General features: G+C 49.1%; 1 pseudogene; it reads right to left on the bottom strand.

Annotated features, from left to right (window-relative positions):
- Nucleotides 1-11058: 11058 nt before the first annotated feature.
- On the bottom strand, nucleotides 11059-11177 carry LOC148382059 (5S ribosomal RNA; annotated as a pseudogene).
- Between the last annotated feature and the right edge of the window lie 716 nt (nucleotides 11178-11893).

The following is an 11893-nucleotide window of genomic DNA, read 5'->3' as shown; positions in this document are numbered from 1 at the left end:
CAATTGGGTCATGCAGACCTCGAACCACGGCTACTTTTCAGTGGTTTTTCACACTTGCCGTTCTCATCCCTGGAGTCAGCCGCGCCAAGAGGGTGCCCTGCCACGAGGGTAGCGCGAGGGCATCGAGAAAAAGCCGCGCCCAGAGAAATCTGCACCAAGAACTTGTCGCAACAATAGGGGACCAGAATTGTGCCGCGCCATGAGGGCGTCGTGTTGAGAGGGCCTGCGGGCTGTGCTGAGAGGTCACTGCACCGAGAGACCACTGCGCCTAGAGGGATTCGCCCCAAAAGGGCACCTTCCCGAAAGGGCGCCACGCCAAGATGGTGAAGTGAATTTTGAACTTTATGCGTATCTGTATGTTGCATTAGATGATCCACTAGTAGCAGTAAGACTATCAAATTATTTTTGCTGTACAGAGAAGCTTTAGTTTCAGTAATGTATAAGTACTTAGTAGAAGATAGAAGGGCCAGTTGTCCGTGACCAGGGAGAGCTGAAGGAATGACCTTTTAGGGGAAACAAGCAGACTGAGACTCAAACTGCAGCTGTTACCCAAAGCCGTGACATCAGCTTCTTGTCAGGTATAAAAGCTACGGGCCTGACAAAAGAAGAGGGGGGGCTCGCTCTAGCGCGGGCTCGCTCGCTCTCGCTCGCTCTCTCTCTTTGGCTTTTACATCCATGCCTTGGGGCCACTCAACTTTTTGGAAAGACTTCACCCTGACATCGGTTGAATAAAATCTTTTCCCAATCAGCCGTGGGTCTCTGAAGTGCTTATTTGTCTGGAAACAGCCACCGATCACCGAGTGTTTTTTGGAGACCAGCGAAGCAGAAAAAAACATATACCACATTTTTGGCGTCACGAACAGCATTCGTGTTCTCCAGGGGACCTTCCCGTCCGCTCTCTCCGCGAGCATCCAGCGGCCGGCCGACGACCTGTATTGAGGTGAGTTGCTTGCACTCAAAGTCGCCGCAGCATGCTCGCTCTTGGAAAGGGGGGGAGGGAGCGTTGTTCCCCACACGGAGGGCAGTTAAACGGATCTGATGGGGCCACGGCGGGCTCCAGGGAAAGTTGTCTCTCCTAGTCAAAAGCCGTCATAATGCGACTTTTGAAGGTGGGTGGCCCCAAATAGAGACAGCGAAAGAAAAGTAAAATAAAAACAGAAAAAATAAATAAAAAACAATAAATAAAAAGGGAAGAGTAACAAAACGTTTTGGGGATTGCACGAGTGAATGGCATGCCGGGTGAGAATGTTAATCGAGAAGAAATAAACGCCCCAGGGAGGGCGAATGTGAAACAGGACAGGTTGTCGAGAACAACGCTGGTCGGCTGTCACGAGAAGAAAATAGTAGGAAGTCCCATAAAACGTGGACGTGGAAATTAGTCGTGTCAATGGTCCCGCGGAGGATCGAAATTTTAGCTGTGTGATTGTGACGGAAACACAGATATGATTGAACTATGTTGCGACAGGAGACAGCCAGCCACTTAGCCCCCAGAGGTCCAAAATTCCTGGGCCAAGCCAGGACACTGCAAGCGCCAAGTGCGATTGTCGAGATGTTCGGTGGCCGTGCTAGTCTCTGCCAAAGTCCAACGAAAAAGGGAGGTTGCGTTGACCGCGTTTGGCCAATGGGAACGAGCGCAACCTTGGCATCCGTACTGTGAGAGTGAATGGGAGAAGATATCCGGCCAGGTCAGGGACCTGTGGGCCGAAGAGAAGGATGCGCACGAGCCACGTCGTTTGGGCACTGATCGAATTAGAGGTGTATGTGAGTTATAAGGCTTGTCAATTTAAATGCTGGTGTAAGAGGCCCCCAGGTAAAACTTAAAAGGACTGGCGGTTTTGGAATATTGATTAAGCTAATATGATCTGCTTGCGGTTCGATTCCTCTATGGGGACGTATTATAATAGCATGCACGTCTGTCAAAGTTTGATAAATTTGAGCCTGTACAGACCGCGTTTGGGAAATAGGTGCTGGACAGCTACTGTGTGGAGAGAAATCCCTAGATTTGAATAGTGGAACCTAACAGGAGCATGGGAAAAGTGAACAGCTGAGAAATGGCCTTCAATGTCGTGGCAGTGAATGAAAGATTCAAGATCGTTCAGTAATATCTGTAAAGTGAGCATAACACCATTAATACTTAGGTCAAAATGGAGATGATGCTATGCACAATTTGGAAACTTTATCAGAAATTGAAGGCTCAAATCAGGAAAGGTAATAAAGAGGATGGCATAAAATCAAAGTTAGGAAGAACAAACAATAGAATGTAGCCTGAAAATAGAATGAGCTTCTGGAAATTGCAGTATAATTGAGAGAAATCACAGTTCTATTCACCACGGGAGTTCTCTTCGATCGTCATGGCGGCTGTTTACATCCCACCACACGCACGTGCGAGTGAAGCCACGCAGATGCTGGCTGACCAGGTGACAGACATGGAGAAACTTCTACCAAATTCACTAATCATTGTTCTGGGTGATCTTAACAGGGCGAACCTCGCACACGAACTCCCCAGATACAGACAGCACATAACGTGTCCCACCAGAGGGGCACAGACACTGGACCACTGCTACACCGTAATTAAGGATGCATACCACTCTGTGGCTCGTGCAGCTTTAGGACTCTCGGACCACTGTCTAGTTCATCTGATCCCTGCCTACAGACAGAAACTAAAAACTTCTAAGCCTGTGGTGAGGACTGTCAGGAAGTGGACAGTGGAGTCAAGGCAGAACCTCCAAGCCTGCTTTGACTGCACCGATTGGAGAGTTTTTGAAGCTGCAAATTCAGACTTGCATGAACTCACTGACACTGTCACATTATACATCAGTTTTTGTGAGGATCTGTGTGTGCAGACTAAGACCTTCTGCACGTACAACAACGACAAACCTTGGTTTACACCGAACCTTAGGAGGCTGCGCAAAGTCAAGGAGGAGGCCTACAGGAGCGGCGACCGGGACCTGTTCAAGCAGACCAGAAACACACTGAACCGAGAGGTAAGGAAAGCCAGGAGGTGTTACGGGGAGAGCCTGGAGAGACACCTCTCTGCCAATCCTGATCCCTCAACAGTGTGGAAAGGCCTGCAGAGCATCACGGGCTTCAAGAAACGAACCCCCCGTCCTGTGGAGAGCCCAAGGCTCGCTAACCAGCTAAACAGGTTCTACTGCAGGTTTGATCGGTCCTCCCACACAACGGGACCTCCTGCAGCACAATCCACATACTCACCTCCCCCCACAGCTGCTCTGTCCACATCTCCATCACCGTGGTCACCGACTCTCTCACTTGCAGAGGCCGCGCCCGCACTCCAGATTCGCGAGGAAGAAGTGCGCCAGATGTTCCAGAGACAAAAGATCAAGAAGGCACGGGGCCCAGGCGGCGTGTCACCTTCCTGCTTGAAAGTCTGCGCTGAGCAGCTGGCGCCCACCTTTGCAAGGATCTTCAATCGTTCCCTGGAGCTGTGTGAGGTGCCCGCGTGCTTCAAGAGCTCCACCATCGTTCCAGTGGCCAAGAAGCCCGCCATCACAGGTCTGAATGACTATAGACCTGTTGCACTGACATCTGTGGCCATGAAATCTTTCGAGAGGTTAGTGCTGAACCACCTGAAGGATGTCACGGGCCCCCTGCTGGACCCCCTCCAGTTTGCCTACCGGGCAAACAGGTCGGTGGATGATGCGGTCAACATGGGACTGCACTACATCCTGCAACACCTGGACACCCCAGGAAAGTACGCCAGGATCCCGTTTGTGGACTTCAGCTCGGCGTTCAACACCATCGCTCCTGACATCCTCCAACAGAAGCTCATCCAGCTCGCGGTGCCTGCCTCCACCTGTCAGTGGATCACCAGCTTCCTGACCAACAGGAGACGGCGTGTGAGGCTGGGGAGCATCACATCTGACACCCTGACCACCAACACTGGAGCCCCTCAGGGGTGCGTCCTCTCCCCACTGCTCTTCTCCCTCTACACCAACGATTTCTCCGCAAGTGACTCTTCTGTGAAGCTCCTGAAGTATGCAGACGACACCACTCTCATCGGACTGATCCAGAACGGTGATGAGACTGCGTACAGACAGGAGGTGGAGCGGCTGGTCCACTGGTGCAGCCAAAACCACCTGGACCTGAACCCGCTCAAGACCGTGGAGATGACAGTGGACTTCAGGCGAGGCCCTTCACCACTTTCACCCCTCACTATCCGCAGTAATACTATTCTCTCATCAGACACCTTCAAGTTCCTGGGAACCACAATCTCTCAGGACCTGAAATGGACCGGCCACATAGACTCTGTCCGGAAGAAGGCCCAGCAGAGGCTGTACTTCCTGAGACAGCTCAAGAAGTTCAACCTGCCGCGGGAGCTGCTGAAGACCTTCTACACTGCCATCATCCAGTCTGTCCTCTGCACCTCCATCACTGTCTGATTTGGATCGGCCTCCAAACAAGACAAGCACAGACTGCAACGGACAATAAGGACTGCAGAAAAGATAATTGGAATCAACCTCCCATCTATCCAAGACTTGTACCTGTCCAGGACCAGGAAACGTGCAAGTAACATCTCAACAGACCCTTCGCACCCAGGTTGCAGCCTGTTTGAACTACTCCCCTCCGGACGCCGTTATAGAGCTCTGTACACTAAAACCAGCAGACACAGAGACAGCTTCTTCCCCCAGGCTGTCGCTCTGATGAACTCACACCACTCTTAGAGTCTCAGAGTCATTACTATGCAATAACATCCTGCTTTCCACACCTTTTTTGTCTACACTGTTTGTACTATGTGTCCTCTCTGCATCCATTGCAGCCTGGTCTCCTAGAAGAGGGACCCTCCCATCTGTGGTCTTTTCTCAAGGTTTCTCATTTCCCCTAGCTGGAGTTTTGAGTTTTTCCTTGCCCTCTTGGGAGTTTAAGATCAGGGGATGTTTGAGAATATCTTTCGTTCTTCACATGTCCTGAGTGTTGTTGTTAGTCACCTAAATGTTGAACAGAGGCTGTGATTTACCGAAGTCAAATTCCTTGTTTGGCACGCTCAAACATGGCGAATAAAAAACTCTTGAATCTTGAATCTTGAATCTTAAGACTGGCAATTTAAGTTTGGGGTAATCTGCCAATTTAAAATGGTTCAAATGACGTCCATCACGATACATCCGAGAGCTCATGAAGGAAAGGTGCCGTCTTTCTCAAGTGTATTACATTGTCGATAATAGTAGAATTTGAAGTTTGATTAACAAAAGGCACTATGAAATTAATGGCATATTGGGAGACGATATTTAAGTTTGGTATCCCAGTCTGTCTTTTCCAATATCCATCAGTTACTCTGAAACTCGATCCCGAGACTCCACCGACAGCTGAGAACAACAAGAAAACATGGCTTTGAGGCACTTTTGACCTTTGCAAGCGCAAAGAAGGACTATAATTGCGCTTGGGGGGAGCACAACGCTCTGGAGGAGAACGACATCCTCGGAGGTGAAGTACAAAGAGTGAAGGAACTTACAAGATGAGAATGGACTCAGTTGAAAAGGGACTCATCCAAGAGTGAGAGATGAGTTGACTCTGAGACTACAACCAAAGACAACAACTTGACGATGAGGTGCGGCGAAAGACACATGAGACCTGAAAGATGCATCAAGCTGCTGAGACGTTATCAAAACTGGTGGAGCTTGGGTAAGAGTGGAGGGAAGCTTGCTTGGGCACTGAGTTTGACACCGCTGAGGAGTCTTCATAAATAAAGACGTATAAAGAAATAAGGAGCAAAATGTGTAGTGTTACAGAAAAAGGAAAAGCATCATAGTCAGAGATTAAATTTGGATAAAACAGATAACACTGTAAGAAATAAGAGTAGAATCACATTTAGCCCATCCAGCTTAACGATTAGACATTTAGTCATTGACACTTTGGAGAAGGGAAAATAGGGCATTAGGACCCACTAGGATGCAGTCAAGAGGTGATTAGATTGTTCAATGGAGCTAATTAATAAATTAGAAGTTAATCACACCTCACAGGGAAATTCTGGTGTCAAACAAGTCCGATAAACTCAAGGAATAACAGCCATGAAAACTTTTGACAGTTAAGAATAATACTGCTCCTACGAATACTAAGAGTCACACCAAGTGATAGTGAACGCGATGACAAATGTGATAGAACTCGAATAACAAATGCCTTAATATGGCAAAGTGAAAATAACGTGGTGGAGTAGACTGTTGGAGTATCTTTACCCGGCTGCTCGATCAGAACGATGGATTAGGACAAAATTATTTAGGGACCATCTGAGGCTGCTTCTTTCCCCATGCTCACCAAGGAACATGCTCAACAGTTGAAATGACTGATTTATTTGGCAGTTTTACGGTAATGGTGAGGTACGACTGTAGGAAATATTTAATTGGGAATAACATCCGGAATTGAAGGGTTACTGTTAGTATTCACTGATTGCCTGCTCACTTACACATACGAAAGTTGTTTGTTGTGGTATGAGTGATAGAAACAAATGGAGTGGCATTTGTGTGGTTAGGAATGAGTGTGTGTGTCGGGAGCAGTGTGAAAGGCCAAAGTATTTTGGAGTTGGTATGAAAGGGTCACAGTTGAGGGTAAGATTCCTCTCACCTGAGACGGGAACACCCAAGAGTGATGACTAACAGCTGATGGTTAATCAAAGGCACCATGAACAGCAAAATAGTTCATGGAGAAGGCCGAATTCAGCAACACGGATGGACAAGACAGGACTAATATCAAACATTAGGACAATGGACGATATGACATGACAAACCTGGACTCACCCGACAGGGTGACAGACTATGTAGATGACAAGCATACATTTGAAACTTAAGCTTGCTTGTGGCAAGTGCGAGCTTTGCTTTGTTTCTGTGTGTCACTTGACTTATTCCAGCATCAACCGCCAGCCGAGGAGCAGATTGCTGGTTGTTTTATAACTTGTATTACTTTTGCAGGCTGTCAATTGCAGTCTTGGAAAGTTTATGTTGAATTCACATGAAAATGTTAACCCTAACCCTTTTGATTTTTATGATGATTGATGATTTTCAGGACGGAATCCCCGTGCACCATGATTCATTGTGTGTCTATTTTCATTTAGTAGATACTCGATGCCTGTGTAGTTTTGTGAGTACAAGTGTCCGTTGTTGGTATTGCCGAGTGTGAGGTGCACAGTCAATTTTCAGGAACTTGGGGATGACGGTCCTGGATGAGTGCAAGGTTCGACAGGACTGGCTGCAAGACATATCATGATGTGGTAGGACATTTGCCGGTTCCTTTTTGGATGCCTAATGACACATTGGGTGAATGTGTCAAAGGGGGGTGGGGTTACATTTGAATGAGTAAGTAGATATAAAATTTAATTGTGACATTCAATGTTTTTTCGGATTCACTTGTTTTTGAGGCTTTAACAGGACGTGCCAGAATTCAACAGGCAGTGATGGAAGGAGCAGAAAAAGCATGTCGAAAGCAAAGTTAATGGGAGAAAACAATCTGGAATGGAAGCAAAGCGTGGTAACAATCTAGCGACAGTAAGGGTTAAGGTCTATCAACAGAAAAGCATTAATGACGACAAATCATACAGCTAATAGGGATTAGACTGCAGCACAATAGGCAACAAATGTTTGGAAGGTAATTAAATAAAATAGGAAACTGGATCGTTTCAACTTTGCAGTATGCTGCGATATTGCGTCAATATTATGTCCTTCATTACTTTATCAAATGACCACATGCTGCATTACTTTAATTCATCACATATTAACATCATGTTAATGCAGTTTGACTGTTTAGCGGTCGGTGGACATGTCATTTCATTTCCATACTGTTTGGTGAGCTCATACTGTTTTGTGGATTGTAATGTGCCAGGGCTCCTTACACCTGGTTGACACCAGGTGAAGGGAACCACTGGGGGTGGTAGAAAGGGCCTTCCTCTTTTTCCTTGTCATTAGACTGGCGAGGTTTTTTCTTGAGGAAGGGCCGGCAGCTTGTTGGGGCTTCTAACGGGCCACGCCAAATTTATTACTTCACAATTTGTCACCGTTGTAAGGGTATTACCTAAGGGGGGTGGTACCGTCATTTGAATAATGTGGGCTTCAACTTTCTTTACTTGTGGTTCCTGAGAGGCCTCAGATTGTTGTCAGGGAGCAATTCGCTAACTAAATAGTTTGAGTTGTCCTCGTTAAAATAACCTTAAGTAGCATGCCTCGAGCATAATTTAGGCTGTGCAGGTATAGGCCAAATTGTAGACGTGACCATAGAAAATTTGGTTGGGAGAAGATTTCTTGGTTGTTTACTGATGTCATCTTTTGTTAAACTGTTTTCGGGACATTTGTAACGTTCCGAAGGGGGGAATGAAGTGAATTTTGAACTTTATGCGTGTCTGTATGTTGCATTAGATGATCCACTAGTAGCAGTAAGACTATCAAACTATTTTTGCTGTACAGAGAAGCTTTAGTTTCAGTAATGTATAAGTACTTAGTAGAAGATAGAAGGGCCAGTTGTCCGTGACCAGGGAGAGCTGAAGGGATGACCTTTTAGGGGAAACAAGCAGACTGAGACTCAAACTGCAGCTGTTACCGAAAGCCGTGACATCAGCTTCTTGTCAGGTATAAAAGCTACGGGCCTGACAAAAGAAGGGGGGGGGGGGCTCGCTCTAGCGCGGGCTCGCTCGCTCGCTCTCGCTCGCTCTCTCTCTTGGGCTTTTACATCCATGCCTTGGGGCCACTCAACTTTTTGGAAAGACTTCACCCTGACATCGGTTGAATAAAATCTTTTCCCAATCAGCCGTGGGTCTCTGAAGTGCTTATTTGTCTGGAAACAGCCACCGATCACCGAGTGTTTTTTGGAAACCAGCGAAGCAGCAAAAACCATATACCACAATGGCGCGTCCCCGAAAGGGCGCCGGGCCAAGAGGGTGCCATAACGAGAGCAGGCCACGCTGCCTCAAAAGGGCCTCACCGTGAGAGGGCATAGCACTGCCAGGGAGCCGCGCCTTCTCGGCAAAAGCCCTTTCTGCGCAGCGCGCACCCGTCGACGTGGTGGCGAATGTGCGCAGCGCTGAAAGGACGCGGTGCCATCTCTGCACAATGGCGAGAGGGCACCGCGCCGAGAGAGTGCACGCCAAGAGGGCGCCGCGCCGAGAGAGCGCCACGCAGAGAAGGCGCCACGCCGGGAGGGCACCGCGCTGCGCTGCGCCGTGCTGCGCCGCGCTGCACCATGCCGCACCGCGCTGCAACGACAGGGCGCTGCACCGAGAGGGCAACGCGTCGAGAGGGCGCGCGCGTGTGCTGTGCCGAGAGGGCACTGCGCCGAGAGGGTGCCGCGAGGCAAGAGTGCCGCCCACTCGGCGCTGCGGCCTCTTGGTGCGGCACCCTCTCGGTGTGTCCCCTCGACGCTGCGTTCACTGCGCGCGTGCACTCTTAGCGCAAGGCCCTCTTGGCGTAGGGCCCTCTCGGCACTACGCCGAGAGGGCGCGTGCCGAGTGGTCGCCGCGTTGCATCAAGAGGGAGCTGTGCCGCGGCAAAAGGGGCCTCACGACGAGAAGGCACCACACCTAGAGGTTGCGCATCGTAAGGGCGCAGCGCCGAGAAGGCGCTGCACCGAGAGGGCCCTGCGCCGAGAGGGCGCTGGACCGAGAGGGCGGGCCGAGGTGCCGCCGAGATGTTGAAATTGCACAAAGTGCAAGAGCCCATTCATTTACTTTTGGGATTTGACTGGAGGGCGGCATTCCCACTGCGGCGCTCCAACCGGAGCAAAATGACTGCGCGCAATGTCATATCGGAACGGCTGCGCGATACGACCGCGTGCAATGGCTGTGCGCAGTGGCCGATCGCAAAGGCCGCGTGCAACGGCCACTCCAAAGCCGCAAATGGCTGATCAAAATTGCCGCAAGCAACGACCGCGCGCAATGGCTATTTGGCACGGCCACGCGCAATGGCCACTCGCAACCGCCGCGCGCAACGGCCGCTCCAAAACCGCACACTTCCTCTCGGTTGAACAAAGTGCGAAGCCCCATTCGTTTACTTTTGGGCTTTAGCTGGAGGGCGACATTCCCACAGCAGCGCTCCAACAGGAGCGCAACGACCGCGCGTAATGGTCGATCGGAACGGCGGTGCGCCACGACCGCGCGTAATTGCCGATCCAAAGCCGCACACTTCTTCTCGGTGTAAACTGCAATGGCCGATCGGAATTGCTGCACGCGACGACCGCGCGAAATTGCCACTCAGAACGGCTGCGCGCAATGGCTGATCGCAACGGCAGCTCCAAAGCCGCACACTTCCCCTCTTTTGAAACCGCAATGGCCGATCGGAATTGCCCCGCGCAACGACTGCGCGCAATGGCCGATCGCTATGGTTCCCCTGTCGGGCAGAGATGACGAAAAACCTGTCTCGTGCACACTAACTGCACAGCTCCCCGGTCCCGGCAGCCGCTGAAAACTTCCCCTTCCCTCCTCTTTGAAAATGCACAATGTCTGACCGATGAAGCCGAAAAAAGTCAAGCCGAACGCGAGGAGGTGCACTTGGGCGACGCGCTGCGGTTCCCTGGTTGGGTAGAAATGAGGAAAAATCAGTCTGTCGCAAACGGAGTTCCACTGAATTTTTTAAATATTTTCCCTCTGCGACGGCGCTGTCATAATAATGCATCCCGCGCGCTGCAGTTGCGCGGTGAGACGGAAATGACGAAAAAGCAGCCTCTCTAGCCTGGAGATCAACTTAAATATAGGAATTATTTCTACAAGTGTCTGCAACAGCGGTATGACAGTAATCAGTCCAGCGCGCTACAGTTGCATGGTCGTATCGAAACAGCCGCGCGCAACGACCGCGCGCATCGGCCGTTTGCAACGGGCACACACATTGGCAGATCGGAACTGCAACGCAGAACGGCCACGCACAATGGCCGAGCGGAACGCTCCGGAGCCAAAAAAAAAAGCTTTCAGCACTTGGTATTCCCAGGCAGTCTCCCATCCAAGCACTAACCAGGTACAACCCTGCTTAGCTTCCAAGATGAGTCATCACATGTATCAAAACTTTGCATTTTATAGAGAAAAAAAAACGTGAACTACATTGCAATGGATGACGCCACAAAAACAAACAAAAAAAATGCTTACAGCAACTGGTATTGCCAAGCAGTCTCCCATCCAAGTACTAACCAGGCCCAACCTTGCTTAGCTTCCGAGTTCAGAAGCAATCGGGCGTTCTCAGGGTAGTATGGCCACAAGCCTTCAATACCATCAAAGTTTTGCATTTTATAGACACAATCGCCCCAGAAAACGTGCAAAGTTGCCAAATGCCATACGTGATCGGTGTAAAAAATTGCTTTAACTATTGAAGTGCAAAAAAAAAAAGATTGCAGCACCTGGTGTTCTCAGGCAGTCTGCCATCCAAGTACTAACCGGGCAGGACTCTGCTTAGCTTCGAAGAGATCAGTCATACTTAGGGTAGTATGGCTGTAAGTCACAGGTATCAAAATTTTGCATTTTATAGACAAAATTGACCCTGAAAACTCATGCCTAGCAGCAACGGTACTTGATGGCTGTTGTAAAAGTTTCCTTTCACAATTGACATGGGGAAAAAAAAAGGCTTTCAGCACCTGGTATTCCCTAAACATCTACCATCCATGTCACAACCAGGTCCGAAACAGGCTTTCTTCCAAGACTTTTGGTGTTTCATGGAAACATGGCGATCATGAAAAGTTATTGACAGCTTTTTGTGTTTTAGCACGAATTTGCCGTTGCGACCTGCATTTTGCTGTATCAAAGTAAATGTCATGAAAAGCAGAAAAACACTACAATGTCTTGTGTTTGGTTATTTTACAATAAAGACTGCTGCTTCGTGTTCACAGGAAGTCAGGCTCTTTATTCATTGTACATAGTCTGCTTTCTAGCGGTAAGAAACGTGAACTACATTGCAAAAAAAAGAAGCTTACAGCACCTATT

The sequence above is a fragment of the Syngnathus floridae genome, chromosome 19 (assembly GCF_059516105.1).
Source record: "Syngnathus floridae isolate MCC-2025c chromosome 19, RoL_Sflo_1.0, whole genome shotgun sequence".
In the NCBI taxonomy this organism is placed as follows: domain Eukaryota; kingdom Metazoa; phylum Chordata; class Actinopteri; order Syngnathiformes; family Syngnathidae; genus Syngnathus; species Syngnathus floridae.
Note: the sequence above shows the minus strand (reverse complement) of the source record. Positions and strands in the feature narration are given on the sequence as shown.